The sequence below is a fragment of the Oryctolagus cuniculus genome, chromosome 6 (assembly GCF_051225735.1).
Source record: "Oryctolagus cuniculus isolate XC-2025 breed Fujian yellow rabbit chromosome 6, ASM5122573v1, whole genome shotgun sequence".
Classification (NCBI taxonomy): domain Eukaryota; kingdom Metazoa; phylum Chordata; class Mammalia; order Lagomorpha; family Leporidae; genus Oryctolagus; species Oryctolagus cuniculus.
In genome coordinates, this window is record NC_142872.1 from 33,160,307 (window position 1) to 33,180,531 (window position 20,225).

The 20,225-nt window shown below is 41.1% G+C and overlaps 1 protein-coding gene across 6 annotated transcripts in view; it reads left to right on the top strand.

The window, feature by feature from the left end:
- KCTD16 (potassium channel tetramerization domain containing 16) overlaps nucleotides 1-20,225 on the top strand; it is a 316,913-nt gene that overhangs the window by 223,047 nt on the left and 73,641 nt on the right. The window lies entirely within an intron of this gene.

Below are 20,225 nucleotides of genomic sequence, written 5' to 3' on the forward strand. Positions count from 1 at the left end.
AGAAGTAATTTGACCCTCTTCTTGTTGAGGAAAAAAGGAAGTTAGTTTCTCTTTCTTCTAAAGGCTTTGGTTATTGCTGGAGCATTGATATAATTAAAATTGGATTCTAGCATATAGATTATTTCTTACTGTTCACTGTCTCTGTGGTGCCTCTTGGAGATATTCATTGCCCATTCTCATATTTTAAAAAATTGTTTTGTCAAGACTAATGAGTCTTATCATTTATCTCTGAAGCAAGTGGCTACACACATTTAATATTTTATGCAGTTCTTTTATGTGGATGTGAATGGAATTAGAGCCAATCTAAGTGTTTAGTACTTTTTTCTGTGTGCAATAAATTGTCATGGCTATCTGCCCAGCCAGGTAGATTTCCTTATTTCTAGTTCAGTCATACTTAACACTAAATTTTAAATCTCCTTTTGGAGAACAAGGAGATGTGTGCACTGGGGGCACCTTGTGGTGGGAACTAGAAATAGAGATGTGTTCAAAAGAAAGAAGGAAAGATTGGGGTTGGAAGCCAAGGGGAGGAGAAAGATGAAGGTTTAGCTCTACCAGCTGACCATAATACGGCCAGCAAAATCATTTGGTGTGTCCCTACCAAGACAATCACAGGTGGGAGTTGAAATTCAATAGGTCTGTAGAAAGCTAATTTTTAAGTTGATGATTTTACATGGCCCACAAATGATGCTATAAATACCCAAATGGCCCTTGGCAGAAAAAAGCTTCCCCGCCTGATAGAGGATAGAGCTCATTTTCACAATGGCTGAACATTCAGTAATTAAAGATAGACTGTTTTGGAGACACATTCAAACTGGCTACTAAGAGTGTTCCTTTCAACCCAAGTGGAGTTGATGGGTCACAATCATTTCTGTCTTCTGAGTGTCTCAGCTCCTTTTCTGGTTACCCTCTGTTTTCTGTTCTTTTTGTTCCGAGGCAGTTGGTGCCTTTATGACTAAAGCTACTTCCTGCTGCTGGGCATTTCCTCCTCCTGTCCCTCCCCTGAGGACTTCATCCAGGCTCGTCCTGTACTCTGGGTTTATTCAGAAGTCTCCTGAATCTGTTCCCCGCTACCTGGCATATTGCATCATGCATAAACTTTCACATGCAGTAGGTAATCAAATTGTATTTCTTCAATAAGTGCAGACATAGATTAATCGCTTATTCCTACCAAACACCACAGGAATTTCATAAAGGCTTTTTAGAAACATAATTTCCCATGAACTCATGGTGCAGATTTCAAGGTCCTTAGAGATACCAGGAAGAGATATATTTATAAAGCTGAACCCTTGATGCAGTTCTTTCGGCCGATCAATTTCTTTGGGCAGACATTCTAGAGTGAACAGTGAGACTGAAGGTCATCCTCTGTGTAACTCGCCAGAGTCTGGCCCAGGTGTTGTATTAATGATTTTCCTTTCATTAACACTGTCCCCACATGGATATTTCTAGGGCTGACCTTCTTGAATCAAGAGACAGGCTGGCGTGTGAAATGAGAAGCAGATGTCCTCGGGCACTCAGAAGTTTCTGGAATTGCCCTCTAGTGCAGCCCAATACTGGGAAAGTCTGTAGGATTCTCCTCGCTTCCATTTTCTCCATGTAAAATGGGAGCTGAATAACCTGACCTACCTACTCTGGGTTTGAAGGGGCATTTGCTGTAATGGATTTCAATATTCTTTATAAACGAAGTGTAGACAGAGACAGTTATGTTTAATTCTAACATTTTAATTTTCATTTTAAATCCCAGATTAGACTCTTTCTGCCATTAAAATTTTAAGTGATTTGTTAATCTTTGTCAGACTTTAAGGATAGAATTGTGTTGAATTTCCTTAATTATGTAGTAGTGAGTACTTACTGTATTTGTATGCTAAGTGCTATGAATTTATGGTGGAAAAAATATTGTTGCTTTCCTTGGTGAATTTTCGGGAGCACAGAAACTAAATAAACACAAATGATCATGTGACTATAAATTTCTAATTAAAATCATGTTGGTGGGTAGAAAGGATGGAGAAGGTGTGTGAGAGAGATAAGCAGGAGAGCGAAAGCCTGTTGCTGAAGGAACGTGCAGGAATGGTCCAGGTTGGAAGGAGAGAACGATGCCGCAGGAACAACACACGCAAAGGCTTCCTAAGTTCAGGAACTGGAAGAAAGACCAGTATAGCTATGAATGAGGTGAGCAGTGCAGGTGCTTGGAGCAAGTCAAATACTGGGCATGAATAAGATCATAGTGGTAGGTAGGAGTTAGGTCTTAGGAAGCCTTGTAAGGCACTGTTGAGATGTTCTATCTCATTAGGAATTAAACACGGAAAGGTAGGGCAGCATGAGACTGCTGGCAGTACTGGATCTATTTTAATAAGGAAAAATTTCACCTTCTCTGGAGACCATGTTAATCGATTACAGACAGACATATGTGAAACCAGGTAAATGGGGAAGAGTTTATTGCAGTAGCTCAGGCAAGACATGAGGCTGATTATGGTTGTCCTTGGTACTGTTCGTCATACACTGCTAGCTCTTCTTGTTCTGGAGCACAGTAAGGTTTCTTTGTTCAGCTCCTTTTCAGGGTAGGCACGATCTTTTCAGTGCTTGGTGAATGAAACCTTGAAGTGACTTGGGTCACTTTTTTTTTAAAAAAGATTTATTTATTTGAAAATCAGAATTACACAGAGAAAGGAGAGGCAGAGAAAGAGAGAGAGAGAGAGAGAGAGAGAGAGAGCTTCCATCTGCTGGTTCACTCCCTAATTGGCAGCAATGGTTGAAGCTGTACCAATTCGAAGCCAGAAGCCAGGAGATTTTTCTGGGTCTCCCCCGCGGGTGCAGGAGGCAAAAGGCTTGGGACATCTGCTGCTGCTTTCCCAGGCCATAGCAGAGAGCTGGATTGGAAGCGGAGCAGCCCAGTCTCAAACTAGCACCCATATGAGATGCTGGGACTACGGGCAGCAGCTTTACCTGCTACGCCACAGTGCTAGCCCCATACTTGTGTCACTTCTAAAGAGAATAGGAACAAACTTGTGATTTGCTGTGTTGCCTGTATTCTGTCTCAATGCACTTGGAAATACATATGCAGCCTGAGTGACTATGATTAAGAATCTTCCTGCTGACCCACTTAGATGTAGTACAAGGAAAGAGGCTATCTTTTGTCGTGTGCTGAACCACAAATATTTTGGGGTTGTTTGTTACTGCAGAGGAAATTGTCTTGATTGGTACTGTGCTCACATATAAGCATACTAATTAATTGTTCAAATGAATTTTCATTTTTACCAATCCATTGGTACTATAATGAATGATATTGTGATTTGCATCATCTGTAGCACTTTGTTAAAGCACTTGGCACTTTTAAATTCTGTTGGTGGAATTACAGCTCATCTTTGCCACACCTGTTTTAGATCTTGATTCAAAGCAATATTCTTGTGACATTAGTTAGTGAAATATAGCTATGGCTTAGTGTTTTCAGGAGGTAGTTTTCATGGCTTTTATAATTGTGTTAGTTACTTTCTTTATTCTTAATCACTTAGATAGCTCTCAAAGTAGAGACAGAGTTTAAAAGTTAAACGTATGGAAAGTTTGAATTGTTATATTCTTTAATTTGATTTTTAAAGTGACAGTGCATTTGTGTTTCCATATATGCATGGTATTAAAACTGTTGTTGCTGGTGCCATGGCTCACTTGGTTAATCCTCCGCCTGCAGTGCCAGCATCCCATATGGGCGCCGGGTTTCTAGTCCCAGTTGCTCCTCTTCCAGTCCAGCTCTCTGCTGTGGCCCGGGAAAGCAGTTGAGGATGCATGGGAGACCAGTAGGAAGCACCTGGCTCCTGGCTTCAGATCGGGGCAGCGCGCCGACCGTGGCGGCCATTTGGGGGGTGAATCAACGGAAGGAAGACCTTTCTCTCTGTCTCTCTCGCTCTCTCTCACTGTCTAACTCTGCCTGTCCAAAAAAAAAAAAAAAAAAAAAACCTGTTGTGAGATGTTTTATCTAGTCTTGTGTCATTCCTACTCAGCTTACGAAAAATGTACCCTTCAGGAGACTAAAAGACCTGTTCTTAGGGGCCAGTGTGGCTCAGTAGGCTAGGCTGCTGCCTGCAACATCAGTATTCCAAATTAGAACACTGGTTTGAGTTCCAGTTGTTCCATTTTTGATCCAGTTATCTGCTAATGAATCTGGGAAGGCAGCGGAAGAAGGCTCAAGAAGTTGGACACCTGCCACCCATGCCAGAGACCCAGATGGAGTTCCAGGCTCCTGGCTTTAGCCTGGCCCAGCCTGGCCATTTGTGGCCAATTTGGGAGTCAATTTGGATCTTTTTTTTTTTTTTTAATAAACTTGGGAGTCAATTTGGATTTTTTTTAATAAACTTAATTAAAAAGATGTATTTATTTGAGAGGTAGAGAGAGAGAGAGGGAGAGGTCTTCCATCTACTGGTTCATTCCCCAAATGGTCACAATGGTAGGAGCTGCACCAATCCAAAGCCAGGAGCCTGGAGCTTCTTTTGAGTCTCCCACATACGTGCAGGGGTCCAAAGACTTGGGCCAGCTTCTACTGCTATCCCACCCCATAATACAGAGCTGGATTGGAAGTGGACCAGCCAGGACTCAAACTGGCATCCAGTTGGTTTGCCAGCACTGCAGATGGAGGCTTTACCCACTAGACCACAGTGCCAGCCCCCCACTGGATCTCTTTATCTCTCCACTCCCTCCTTTATTCTGCCTTTCAAATAAATAAAATGTTTATAAAAACTGTTCTTAGTTCATATGTATGCACACACACATGCATATGTATTTGGGAATGCGAAATTGATTATTGGCTACCACCTGCATGTCTGTTCTTACCCACTTACCCATGCTATAGAAGAGAGTAGGCTGTATATTTAAAGCATTGGCCCCTTCACTGGCAACCTGCGTTCTGGCTTGCAGGCTGTGGCAAGAATGGGAAGAGTTAAATGCCTGCTTTATTTTCTTGAAAGAGGCAGCTTTCATTTCACATTGATTTTCTGCATTCTCTGTGCCAATTTGTGACAGCTTGTTTCGCAGCTCCACATTTGTTTAAAGCTCTCTAACAGACTGATTCTATATTTTTTTCCATGCCGGGTTTTTTTCCCCATTTTTTTAAACTTAGGAGAACATAGCTTGGGAGAACGTGGTTGGGAACCCAGATAAGCTTCTCTCTCTGGAGACTGTGACTGGCAGCTCCCCCTGTGGTGCAGATGTGAACGGAGGGAAGCTAATTTTCCCATAGACTTTCTAGTTTCTATTACTATCTGTCATTTCACATTGGTGCTCATTACAGCCATCTTGCCAGATGGAAATCTGCCTACTCACTGGGTGTCTATTTCTGCCACTCATGGATCATGACAGCATCAGGCAGGATGTCAGTAAGCTCCCTTCAGTACCCTTTTTTCCACTGGATAGATTGGTAATATCATGGGAAAGTGCTGAGATTGGCAGGTAACCACCTTCACATCATAGTGGAGCAGAGGAAAGACAAGGCCAGAAAGTCCGTATTTCTTGAGAAAATGTGCCCAAGAGATGAACGGCATTGGCAATACAAATGAAACATTTTATAGCCATGGTTGCTCTGTGCAAACCCCACTGGATGTATCTAATGACCCATGTCAACAACTAAAGTATTGCTATGGGCCCAGCTAATATTAGACAGTCCCATCCTATTCTCGATGATTTGACAAGTCACAGTTGGAAACAAGGTTTGGCTTACACCAGTGGTTTTTCAAGTGTGGTCCTGGATCAGATGAATCAATGTCACCTGAGAATTTGGTGGCAATGCAGTTATCAGCTTCCACCCTAGTCTTACAGGATGAGAGACTCCAGGGTGGGGGGTGGGGTGTCCCTAGCAATCTGAAGTTGTACGAAGCCCTCTGGCTGATTCTGCTGCACTCTAAAATTTGAGAACCCCTGAAACCTAAACTAGAAATGGAAGTAGAAATTAGAGAATTGGTACAATCATGGGAGTGTTCGTTAATTGGACTGAAAATCCAGATAGTTGTTCCAGTTGTCTGTTCCTTTTTTCATGTATAAACATGGGGAAGTGATGGTGTCTGATATGTTGAACAAAATAATTTATGTAGTGTAACCAAAATGGTAGTGTACTTGTGTTTCCAAGCTCCCTTTAGAATTGATCCACTGAAAGAGTGCCTTCCCTGCTTGTGTGGAGAGCTCTTGGAGACCACGTCTGGATGTCCTCCTGCAGTCAAAGTCTTACAGAGGTTTTCAGGGCAAACAAGTCTCTACAAAGTTGCTACATCCGTAACTCTTGGTCCTAATGCTGGCTGCTTGTAGGTGCCTAGACTAACCTTTTTTTTTTAACTTTTATTTAATGAATATAAATTTCCAAAGTACGATTTATGGATTACAATGGCTTCCCCCCCATACCGTCCCTCCCACCCACAACCCTCCCCTTTCCCATTCCCTCTCCCCTTCCATTCACATCAAGATTCATTTTCGATTATCTTAATATACAGAAGATCAGCTTAGTATACATTAAGTTAGGATTTCAACAGTTTGCTCCCACACAGAAACATAAAGTGAAAAATAATAGATGATTTTTTTAAATGATGATGAAATCAGATCAGACCTATTGTCATGTTTAATCCCAGTGAGAGTCAAGTTGGGAGTTGATAATTTCTTTTTTTTTTTTTTTTTTTTTTTTTTACAGAGGATCAGTTTAGTATACATTAAGTAAAGATTTCAACAGTTTGCACCCCCATAGAAACACAAAGTGAAATATATTGTTTGAGTACTCATTATAGCATTAAATCTCAAGGCACAGCACATTAAGGACAGAGATCCTACATGAGGAGTAAGTGCACAGTGACTCCTGTTGTTGACTTTACCAATTGACACTCCTGTCTATGGCATCAGTAATCTCCCTATGCTCCAGTCATGAGTTTCCAAGGCTGTGGAAGCCCTCTGAGTTCTCCGATTCTTATCTTGTTTAGACAAGGTCATAGTCAAAGTGGAGGTTCTCTCCTCCCTTCAGAGAAAGGTACCTCCTTCTTTGAAGACCTGTTTAGACTAACCTTTTTATTCCTCCCTGCTCAAACCCTCCCTGTTCAGCACTAGCATTTCTGCTTACTTTACATTCTGGCACTCCCCTCTACAGTCATCTTCCTGTTGTTGCAGTTCTGCTGTCCTTCAAGGTAGTCTTCTGGGCAGAATTCAGGCAGTTCCAGACTGCCTCTCTATTCCAAACATGGCCCCAATCTGGACCGTGGCAAGTTCTCAAGCGTCTTTATCCAATAGCTGTGGTTCAGTACACTGACAGTTATGCAGCAGCAACTCCTTGGGCTCTGCTGCCTGAGCTGTGTGTCATCACTCAGCTTCCAGACCAGGTGCTGGCAAACTCTGGCCCATGGGTCAAGTCTGGCCTGCTGCCTGTTTTTGTGAATAAAGTTTCACTGGGATACAGCCAAAACTCGTTTGTTTGCATATAGTCCATAGCAGCTTTTACATTACAGTCTGCAAGATTATACAGATTGTGAATCCTGTAATGTTGGCTATCCAGTTCTTTGGGAAAAAAAAAAAAGTCTGTCAACCCTCTTGCAGATTTCTGGTAGGGTGGAGGGTCAAGGTGGTGAGGAAAAGGAGGAATTGGGAGGTCTGACCCCAGTCTAGTTTGCCTCTGGAACACCAGGAATTCATCCAGCTCTCCAGGTGGTCTCCTTGAAGCATTTCTGTCCCTCATGACCTTTAAGAATATACACACAGGGGCCGGCGCCGCGGCTCACTAGGCTAATCCTCTGCCTTGCAGCACCGGCACACCGGGTTCTAGTCCCGGTCGGGGCGCCGGATTCTGTCCTGGTTGCCCCTCTTCCAGGCCAGCTCTCTGCTGTGGCCCGGAAGGCAGTGGAGGATGGCCCAAGTGCTTGGGCCCTGCACCCGCATGGGAGACCAGGAGAAGCACCTGGCTCCTGCCTTCGGATCAGCGCGATGCGCCGGCCGCAGTGTGCTGGCCGCGGCGGCCACTGGAGGGTGAACCAACGGCAAAGGAAGACCTTTCTCTCTGTCTCTCTCTCTCACTGTCCACTCTGCCTGTTTAAAAAAAAAAAAAAAAGAATATACCCACAGGTAAGCAGCTCTACCCAATTCCTCTCCTTTCTCTCCAGCCCTTGACCTCTTTATCTCTTTGATACAAGTGAGGTATCCAAGAGTGATAGCTGATCATGGCAACCCATATTAAAAACACAATTTTGGCCCAGTATTTCATTTTAGTGTCTGATAATTATCAGTTTAAGTCCTTGGTCAAAACTCATGACTCATATCCAATGACATCTGTCTTTAGTTAAGTGAAACTTAGGTACTAGACTTGGCCCTTCACCAGGGGTGATGTGGGACCACAACAACCCGTGGATTCAATGAACACATAGATGACTTTCTCTTACCCAGATGATAATTGAAGGTTAGACTTTGATTCAGAGATAAATGTAATAGCTTCAAAGATTGTTTAGAATTGACTCAAAAATCCATTTTCAATAATTGTCAAGTCCACATAAGGTTTTCTCATCAAACCTCAAATACAATATTAGAAATCAGAAAACCCAGGGCTGGCGCTGTGGCACAATGGGTTAAAGCCCTGGCCTGAAGCACCGACATCCCATATGGGCGCTGGTTCTAGCCCCAGCTGCTCCTCTTCTGATCCAGCTCTCTGCTATGGCCTGGGAAAGCAGCAGAAGATGGCCCAAGTGCTTGGGCCCCTGCGTTTGCGTGGGAGACCTGGAAGAAGCTCCTGGCTCTTGGCTTTGGATCAGCGCAGCTCCAGCCTTTGCGGCCATCTGGGGAATGAACCAGAGATGGAAGACCTTTCTCTCTCTCTGTCTCTACCTCTCTCCATAGCTGTCTTTCAAATAAATAAAGTAAATCTTTAAAAAAAATTGGAGATCAGAAAACCCAAGCGTTGCTCTAACGCCTTTAAACAGACTCAGGATAGTCTGATTAATACTGACGAACACTGTGCTGTATCAGAGAAAAATCAGGCTGCTTCCCAGTCTCTGACACGTAAACTGACTTAGAACTTCTCCCAGTAAGTGCTTTGTTTATTAATCATGTAATTTTTAGCATTGTTGGACTCACTTATAGAAATATTTGACCTGTATTACTTTGGAAATGATGGAGACACAGGCTAATGTTGCATGAAAAAAAAAATTTGTCTGCCTGCCATTTTTGTAGAGAGAACATGTCTCAAATCCCCCTTGAAAATATAAATAAATATAAATATATAAATAAATAAAATGATGGTGCTGGCTAGAAAATGTCACATGAAGTCTCAAATCCTGGTCTTCACTCCAGCAATGGATTGCCTTACCAGGTATGTGAACAAGTTTGAGGAACAAGTAATCAAAATAGCTGAACCATGAAACCAAGGGAGTGATTATTTTGTAGTTTTAATCCCCAAGTCTGATAGACTACATGGTGAATTTATGCCTTGCCAGGAACTTCACAACGAACCTCTCAACAATATTTTGCACAGCTTTTGACTTTTCAATCATATTTTGTTCATCTCTAATTTTAAAAAATATTTGATAATATGTCCACTGATTTTCATATTTGTCAGTGGAATGGTATAAATATGATTTTCATATTTATTAGTGGAATAGTGATAGTATATTAGGGAGTTAAAGAAAGAAATGCCTGAACCCGGTATTAATATACGAGTGTATATTTTAACATTTTTATTAAATTGTGCTTTCCCTGAATTTTCTTTTGTTTTTGTCCAATCTGATTATTTTGGGCCAGCATGATTTTAAGTTCATGTTAACTTACATAGTTATGATACAAGACAAACTGTTAAGGGTAAGTTAGAATTTTCTTTACTTCATTTATATTTTCCCATTAAGTGCCTCCAGCATGGCTCTAGAAACACTAGTTATCTTATATCTCCATGTTGGTTTAAAAATGTAGTCACAAGTCTTGAAGCATGGCTATATGTGAAATGCTTTCATCTATGAAAAGATTTAGAGTAGTTATACAAATAAGCTCCTGATATAGTTTTGAATATATAATACCCACATATATTTATATAAATTCATCTAGAGGGAGATTCTGATACACAATTAAAACAAGAAAATCTGTATTTGTATTTTTTTCTGAAATCTCTTATTTCTCAAAGATTTAAGGGATGGGCATTTGGCACAGTGGTTAAGGTGCTGCCTGGAACACCCTCACGTAGTGCCAGGGTTTGGGTCCCAGCTCCATTTCTGATTCCAGCTTCCTGCAAGTACATGCCCTGGGAGGCAGCAGGTGATGGCTCAAACACTTGCATCACTGCTACCATGTGAGAGACCTGGATTACATTCCAGGCTCCTGGAGTCAGCCTTGTGCAGCCCTGACAATTGTGTGCATTAGAGGAATGACCAGCATATGGAAGGTCTCTCTCTTTGTCTTTGTCTCTATCTTTTTCAGTCTCTTTTCATCTCTCTGCCTTTCAAAACTAAATAAATAAAAGTAACTAAAGCATTTTTAGAAATCCAACCACTTAAAACATTAAGGAAAGCTCTCCAACATAAATAATCATGCTTTTTGCCAGTTCAGTAATCCCTTGCATTTACAATCTGTATTCTGTAACTTTTAGCACCTTTGCCACAGGAGTAAAACATCAGATTCTCAATTTGTTCCTGTAATTTAAAATCTAGAAGGCAAATCTCTAAGCATCAGAGCAAAATTGCAACACGTTTGCTAATCGAGGGAAGAAGAGTACTCACTTGTATTCTCTTGAAGTGGATGTTAACTAAACTCCTACTATGTGCAAAGCATGATTCTTGGTGCTAAGGGGAATCCAAATATTAAAATGGTATAGTAGTTGTGTATATTGAACCTTAGGAACATGCGTGACCTGGATATATTATTTTATCTGTGCTGAGATATAATTCACATGAAAATATGTTTTGCTCCCAAGTTATCTAGGTCATTATCTATTTATTTGAAAGTCAGAGTTACACAGAGAGAACGACAGGCAGAAAGAGAGAAAGAGAAGTCTTCCGCGGTTGGTTCACTCCCCTGTTGGCCGCAGTGACTGGAACTGCGCGGATCTGAAGCCAGGAGCAAGAAGCTTCTTCCTGGTCTCCCACGTGGGTGCAGAGGCCCAAGGACTTGGGCCATCTTCTGCTGCTTTCCCAGGCCACAGCAGAGAGCTGGATGGAAGTGGAGCAGCCAGAATGTGACCCAGTGCCCATGTGGGATGCTGGCACTGCAGGTGGTGACTTTACTGCTACGCCACAACACTGGCCCCTATCTAGGTCATTATTATCTTCTCCATTCCTAAGTTATAAGCAGTTGACTATTAAGTGGGATTTTTTTTCTCATGGATTTTTTTTTTTTTAATCTTGTATTAGTGCAAAGACAGAACACTTCCCACCCTTTTTTTTTTTTTTTCTATAATAGACTTCTCTGGTTTGTTGTAAAGTTTTTTTTTTAACTTTTATTTAATGAATATAAATTTCCAAAGTACAGCTTATGGATTACAATGGCTTCCCCCTCCCCATAACTTCCCTCCCACCCGCAACCCTCCCATTTCCCGCTCCCTCTCCCCTTCCATTCACATCAAGATTCATTTTCAATTCTCTTTATTTACAGAAGATCAGTTTAGCATATATTAAGTAAAGATTTCAACAGTTTGCACCCACATAGAAACACAAAGTGAAAAATACTGTTTGAGTCCTAGTTATAGCATTAAATCACAATGTACAGCACATTAAGGACAGAGATCCTACATGAGGAGTAAGTGCACAGTGACTCCTGTTGTTGACTTAACAAATTGACACTCTTGTTTATGGCATCAGTAATCACTCTAGGCTCTTGTCATGAGCTGCCAAGGCTATGGAAGCCCCCTGAGTTCACTGACTCTGATCATATTTAGACAAGGCCATGGTCAAAGTGGAAGTTCTCTCCTCCCTTCAGAGAAAGGTACCTCCTTGTGAAGTTTTCTTTTTTTCTGTTTTCTGCCCATTTCTAAATAGAATTAGTTTTTGATGAGCAGCATGGTTGTCACTTTTCTGTGTTTTTCTTTTTTTTTTCTTTTTTTGGTTGCCTTACCTGTTAAGAGTTCATTTTATGAAATATGCCATTTGAATAGTTAATGAAAATATTTGAATGTTTTCATCATTCTAGAAATATTATTGAAATATTAAAATATATTTCTCTGACAACCAGTTAAGTTTACAAAATACATTATAGTCTTCATTAGTCTGGTTGGTAAATTCTATGAAAAATAGAATGTCATACACAGAGGTGAGTTTCTCACGAATATGGCAAAAATTATTATGATATTCTTGTCGTCTTACTTTCTTGAGCCAAAGAAGTATTGCTGCTCTGTACTTTCTAAATATTAACATGATGGGCCGGCGCTGTGGTGCAGCAGGCTAATCCTCCACCTGGGAGGATCATCCCACATGGGCACCGGTTCTAGCCCTAGCTGCTCCTCTTCCAATCCAGCTCTCTGCTGTAGCCTGGGAACACAGTAGATAATGGCCCAAGTGCTTGGGCCCCTGCACCTACATGAGAGACCAGGAAGAAGCCCCTGGCTCCTGGCTTCGGATCGGCGCGGCACCAGCCGTTGTAGCCATTTGGGGAGTGAACAAATGGAAGGAAGAATTTTCTTTCTGTCTCTCCCTCTCACTGTCTGTAACTCTACCTCTTAAATAAATAAATAAAATCTTTAAAAAATAAATGTTAACTTGAAAATATATGTAAGATTGACTCTTTCTGTGACAGCAGAGGAGGGAGCTAAGAAATACAAGCAGTAGTAGATGATAACCTAATGTAGAAACTTCCACATAGAAGGAATCTTAGAAATTTTTCCTTTAATGTCATTTATATGCCAGGAAATATTTTAGAGTTGGCCATTCAAGGATGAACTAGGCAAGTGAGAGTCCTCTACATGGATCTTATACTCTAAGGAAAAAAAGAATACAGCAAATAAATGCCACAACATATTGGGTATTAATGAATGCTATATAAAGTAAAGAGAAGTAGAGCATATGATAGCAATTGTATGGCAACTTTAGATTCAGTAATCAGAAAGACCTTCCTAAGCACAATGTGTTTTAGCCGAGACTTGGTAGAGGAGCAGAAGCTAGTATTGTGAGATCTGAGGAAAGAGCGTTTCCAGATAGAACCACAAGAAATGCAAGAGTCTTGGACTGTGAAGAAAATGTTTAGGTAAAAAGAAAAGGCCAGTGAACAGGGGAAGAATGGATGATGGGGAGAAGAGTTGGCCAAAGATTAGAAGAGTTTGCAAAGGCCATCCAGAATCCTGTAGGCCAAAGTAAGGATCAAGTGTGCATTTTACCCTTGTAAGATAAAGGAGCTAACGCTCCAAGAAACAATGATAGTTCTGTTTGGTGTGCTTACCTCTTTGTCACCTACCTTCCTGCCAAGGATGAGGGTCAGCTAAATTCTTATGTGGTGTATCAGTTTTAATATCCCAGGGTGGAATGATAGCCCTGATCATATGAAATTCTTAATAGAAATATTGATAAAAATAAAAGAAATGAGAACACTCCCAGAGATAAAAGATGGATATTGGAAACCTACATGGTCTTTTTAATTCCCCAAAGTATATGATTGTGTTTCTTCATATGTTGGAATGAAATACATATAGAACACACAGAGGCACAGACACAGTACTGTGTGTAAAAAGGAAGCAAAAATCATACCAATAATTTTTTGTTTTCCTGGACTGTGACCTAGCTGATGGCTATGGGAAACCTCTAGCTGTATTAAGTCCACCAACCATGTCAAGGAGTGAAGGCAGGCAGGCACAGCTTCCTGGGTACTTTGCAGACAGATGGATGCATGTTTGCAATATTACCATCTCTTTGGGGCAACAAAAATGTGTCCAATTTGCCTTTACTATCCATCTGTCTGTTCATCCACCTATTCACTCATGGGCACTTAATAAAAAATAACTTCTGTATAGTGTTGCTGGTTAGCAGTTTTTTCCTTTCAGGATTTTGAATCTATCTTCCCACTCCCTTCTGTGTTCTCAGCACAAAGCAATGATGGACATGGTCATTAGCCTGATTTGATCATACTACATTGTATAAATGTATCAAAGCATCACACTGTATTCTATAAATATATATGGCTATTATTTAATCAAATAAAAATGAAAAAAAAAATAACTTGTGTGCAGTACATCTTGCTATGCATAAGCCTGGATACTTCCTTAGACAAAGTCATTGGTGCTCAGAATTATTTTAAATTTTTATTTATTGATGTATTTTATATGAGAAAGAGAGAGAGAAAGAGGGCACTCACAATTGCTGCCTCCCAGGGTGCAGGGTAGCATGAAGGTAGAATTGGGAGCAATTCTAGAGTCAGGATTCACACCCAGGCATTCTGATATGGAATGCAGATGCCCAAAACAGCATCTTAACTGCTGGGCTGGCTATGCACAGATTTTAATTTTTTTTTCACAAATGTGGAAACAAGTTATATGAGGTGAAGTGAATTAATCAGGCTGGCACAGCTCATGTGTAATAGAAACGAGGTATGGAACTGAGTGTATCTTAGACTCTTGTTTTGTTCGTTGAGCAGATATTTCTAAAGCACTTTTATCTTGGGACTGTGTTAGCCTCTGAGAGCACAGTGATACAACAGACATGATGCCGCTCTGGAGCTTGCCATCTATGCTTGAGAATCTTTCAGGAGCTCAGAAATAGCCTGAAGAAAGGGAGAAGAGGGACTGACTATTTCATGTTTAGATTTTGGAAGACCAGGTCAATTGGATGCACAAGCCAGGATCCTCTGGCATCTGTGGTGCCCAAGGTTGTTTTTCTCTGCCAGTCTAAAACTTGCACTTGTAATTGTTAATGAGTTTCAGAAGAGGCTTATTGGTTATCTCACAATAGCATCTATGGAAGGAAGATGTTTACTTGGCCTCTTTACACCACCTGCCCTGGGTGGCCAGGTAAACAATGCCTGTCTCTCTTGTGTGAAGAAAAATAGCCAGTATGACCCTTTTGTACCATTTGAAGAGCAGACTCTGTGGTGTACAGTGATTTCATCTATTTGACTACAGAAGGGTAAAAGAAGAAGGTGGCTTAGTGACAAAGAAAAATATAATTTTTAGTGTTAAACTGATTTGGCTTCAAGTCTTAAGGGGGTAAAATTAAGGTCAATAGAGCTGATTCTTTCTGGAAAGACAGAAAAGAGCCTTGTCCTTCCTCTTCCAGTATTTGGGGATGCCCGCTTTCTTTGCCTCCTGAATGCATGCCTGCAACCTGTGCCCTCCTGGTTTCTGATCTCTGATTTACTTACCTGTTTCTTTTATGGATACTCTTATGATTATACTGGGTATACCTGGATAAATCAGCATGCTCTCCTTGTCTCAAGATCCTTAACTTAAACATATCTGCATAGTCCTTTTTGCTGTCTGGTATGGGTTAAATTGTGCCTGACAAAAAGACGTTGAAGTCCTAATGCCTAGAGTCTGTAAATATAAGCTTATTTGGAATTAGGGTTTTGTAGATGTGACCAAGTTAAAATGAAATGATTCTGGATGACCCTAATCCAAAGACAGTGCTCTAATAAGACATGGGAATCTGGGTGGAGCAGCAGAAGTGACGGAGAGGAATAGATTGGACACAGTCCATGGAAAGCCAAAGATGACAGCAACTACAAAGCTAAGAGAATGGCAAGGAAGACACTGTCCGTCTGAGGACTCCACAAGGGACTATCCTGCAGACACCTTGATTTTGGATTCATGACTTCCATACCATGAAAGAATAAGTTTCTATTGTTTTAGGCCACCCGTTTGTAGTTATTTGTTACAGGTTCCCTAGGAAAATAATAACCCAATAAAGAGAATGTATCCACTGATTTTTTGAGGATTAAGTGTTATTTTGTCTTTCTCCCACACAGAGACAATGCTCAGTTCCCCTTTCTGCATTCTTCTGCAGTTCAGGAATCCCTGGTAATTATCACCAAAGCCTAAGTTGTATTTCTGAAAGTGAGGCTAAAGGAGGCATCCTAAAACTGCACCCCCATTCTAAGTTGGCCAAACAAGCTTGGTGTCTACTTACTGTACCATGTCCATGTGTGAGGAACTAGAAATAGTCTGAGTGGTTGGTGCTAGAACCAGGAAGTAGGATTTTGGTACCCCCTAAGATCTTAATGCATGGTATGTGCCTTTGGGAGGACAAAGAGTAGAACCCCATCTTCAACACACAGCACTTGGGTGCACTATGGAAAAGCATGCCCTGAGAATGTCTCAGTCTCTGTCCAATTCATTTAATGGAACATCTCATTCTGAGGAAGGAAAGTAAGAAGACTGAAAATAAAAGGTTTAGAAACATTATAGTTATGGGTATTTAGGGAAGTGTTTAAGATGTCTCTTGGGATGTCCACATCCCATAGTGGAGCATCTGAGTTCAGGCCTCAGCTCTGCTTTTGCTTCCAGCTTTCTGCTAACGTGCATCCTGGGAGGCAGCAGGTGATAGCTCAGATACCTGCATCCCTCCCTCCCATGTGGGCGACCCAGAGCGAGCTTTGGGTTCCTGGCTTTGACCTAGCCTAGTCCTGGCTATTGTAGACATTTAGAAAATGAACTAGAAAATGAAAGATCTCTGTCTGCCTTCCCCCACCACCCCAATCCTTTTCCAATAACTGAAATAAATACATTTTCTTTAAAAAGTAAACTTTCTGTATAGCAGCCTCTTATCTCATTGGGAGAAAATGTTTAAAAAGTATTATTCTCTGTGAACTGAAATAAAAAACAATAAGGGAGAAGTCACGCCTTTTCCCCCATTAGTTTAAACATCCAGTAAGTACTAATTAATGTATTATCATGTTGAGAGCTATCATCTGTGTTTCTCTACACTCTGGATTCTTGACTTTTTGGCTGTTCTTCCCTCATTCACTGGGAAAAAGGTAGAGTGTAGGACCTGTTTGGTAAATATTCCTGTGATGTGTAATATCCCTCAGGCATAATTTGTGTGTGATGCCTCTTTTCCTATCTGTGTCACAGAGATTCTAAGACCATCATACATCTGAATTGGCAAATGTCAACATGCTTTGGAAAGTACAAAACAGAAAAGGAAAATGGAGGAGGTAACACCAATGGACCTTCTTCTTTGTTGAGAAGCCAGCAGAGGGTCTTGTCATCATGGCGTGTTGGGAGTGTCCTATGGTCTCACTGTGGTGGAGGTGACAGTCTGCTTGGTAGTCCTTATGTTGATGGGGAAATTTATACCATAGACAAATGGAGGAGTACTTCCTGGTGCCTGGATCCCATCTACACAGCTGGGCATGGCTGAACTACTTTCCACTTCAGCCAGTGCAAAGCTGGCCAGAATACAGGCTACTGCCAGAAAATGCAAGCTCTGGCTTTCATTCTGTGTCAGGTAGAAATGCTGTGTGTGTGTTTTGAAAAAAAAAAAAAAACTTTTTATTTGAGAATAGTTTTAAATTTGCAAAACAAGAATTGTGAAGTAGCACAGAGCTCCCTTACATATTATATCATACTCAGCTTCCAGGATTGTTACTATCATATTAGGATGATTTGTCACAATCTATAAAGCCCACCCAGCTTACCCTAATAACATCACATATGCATCTAATATGTTTGTCACAATGAATCACTCTCAGCTTCACCTCCTCCCTTTATTATCCAAACTCCCTGTATCACTCCCACCCTTCCCAGCAACTAGTGATCAGCATTCTGTTTTCAGATTGAGGTATTCTTTTTTAAAAATTTTATTTATTTATCTGAAATCATAGTTACAGTAAGAGAGAGAGAGAGTGAGAGAGAGAGAGAGAGAATCTTTCATCTTCTGATTCACTCCTGAAATGGTCACAGCAGGCATGGCAGGGCCAGGCTGGAGCCAGGAACCAGGACAACCACATTCGTCTCCCAGATGGGTGGAAGCATTCTGAGCACTTGAGCCGTCTTCTCCTGCTTTTCAGGAATGTTAGCAGGGAGCTGGATTGGAAGTGGAACAACTTGGATTTCAACTAGTGCCGATATTAGATGTCACATCACGGGCAGAGGCTCCACCCACTGTGCCACAATGCTGGTCCCAGATTGAGCCGCCCCAGATTGAGGAGAACATGTGGTATTTCTGGGTCCCCATATCTTTCCTGTGACATCCATGGTGCTCAAAAATGAAAAGTGGTAATGATAATACTACTTTTCTAAAGTTCATTGGGTGCTTTAGGGTAACAGGTATTCTGTTAAGTACTTCACATGTTTATATTTTCCCCCAAAGGAAGCTGAGATAAAGTAATTTGAAGATACTGAGTACCACAGCTAGGATGCAAATCTAGGACTTTTAACTCCAAATGCTATGCTTTAAACCATATTACTATAGCTGCCTCTGGAAATTAAAAGTTCATGTTAAATAAAGCTCACATGGTTTTGGTACTTCCTCAATAAAATGTAGTATGAAAATTATCGTAAAGTCAGGAAAACATTTAAGCTGTTTGCCTACAGACCGCATATTGCTGTAGATAGGGTGAACTCAAGCCAATGGAATGTTGTAAGCTGAAAAGACTTTGCCAGGACCCTGCGATGTTTAGAAAATTGCTTTCCAGGATGACGGATTCCCTGCTGTCACAGCGCACATCTCTTTCTTCTCGTTCTGTCCTCAGTGGAGACGGAAACCTGCCAGTAACTATTTCTATAAAGTGAGCCTGCCTTTTATTGGAGACTCTTCTTTAGACCCCTGTCTGTTTTGCTTCTGTGTAGCACATAAGACCCCTCATCCTGCTCAGATGAGGGACTCAGATTCTCTGCCTTTCACAGCTCACTAGGTAGCTCTGAACTTGTAGCTCTAGGGCCACGCATTTTAGTGAGCATCACATCTGCAGGAAGCAGCTTCCCTGATGATAGTGGTTTGGTTGGACTTTTGTTGGCAAATAGCTCTTGTTTTTCATGCAATTGATTGGGATGGCAGGAAGGAGCAGTAGGGATCTCTAGTAGAATGGCTGGAAAGACTGAAGACAACAGAGCTTGCTGGTCCAGCTGTGAGTCTTATCTCTCCAAAGCAGCTATTTGGAAACCATTGGTGGTACTAAGCCCTACTGGAAATATTCGTTAATTTTGAGTTTTCAGTGGAGTGAATAAGAAAAAAATGGTGAACTTGACCCAATTTATAGGGCAGATTTGTAGAATAGTAGGAAAGTTATTGATTCATTATTTTATTCTAATGAAGTACTGAGGCTTGTCATTTATAATGATTTGTAAATATCTTGTAAATAAGGCAAACTGTTTTCATTATGTATGATTTGACTGTTCCTGGTCTAATGCCTGGCCACTAGGAAGCCCCCTGTGAATTCTCTAAATGATTTTAACCTAGTAAAGGAAAGCCACATCAAGTACACAGGGTTTTAGTTTCCAGGAACACTGTTCTAGTTCTGAGCTGTGACTGAGAGGCAGTGATTAATGTTTTCCTATCAGAAGAGTTAGTTCTTTACTTGGTCTCAAAATCATTGTCACTGGAGGACGTTAGTTTGTTTCAATTTGCCAAGAAGTTAACAAAATCTCTTGAAGTTTAGTTAATTATTAATGATTTGAACTGAGGAAAGACTTTTTAAAAAATAACTGCATGGCATAGTTTCTTTTGAATATTTTACCAGTGGTATGTTCTCAAGATCTGCATTTATAAATAGTAGATTTCTTGTCTAGTTGTCAAAACACAAGAATTCTTTCCTCCTTAGTACCCTGTGGTCTAGTTGCACTAGTTATGGTTCATCTTGTTTTGTAATAACACATACATCACTTTTTGCAGGTAATCAAGTAGGCACCTTTTGCACGAAGCATAGCCAACAGCATTCATTCAGTGGAAGGAAGAAGTGTGATTTGATGGAGGATAGGGAATTAAAGCTATGATAAATTGAAAACAGGGCAGTAGTGTAGTGGGTGAAGTCACCGCCTGCAGTGCCGGCATGCCATATGGACACCAGTTCGAGTTCTGGCTGCTCCACTTCCAGTCCAGCTCTCTTCTTTGGGAAAGCAGTAGAAGATTGCCCAAGTTCTTGGGCCCCTGCACCTGCGTGGGAGACCCAGAAGAAGCTCCTGGCTCCTGGCTTTGGGTCTGTGCAGCTCCCACTGTTGTGGCCAACTGGAGGGTGAACCAGCAGATGGAAGACCTATCTTTGCTTCTCTTTCTCTCTCTGTGTAATTCTGACTTTCAAATAAATAAATCTTTAAAAAAAATTGAAAACAACAGAAGATTCATACATGGAAGTTTCCAACAAAGTCAATAGTGTGCTGATTCATATAAGCTTCT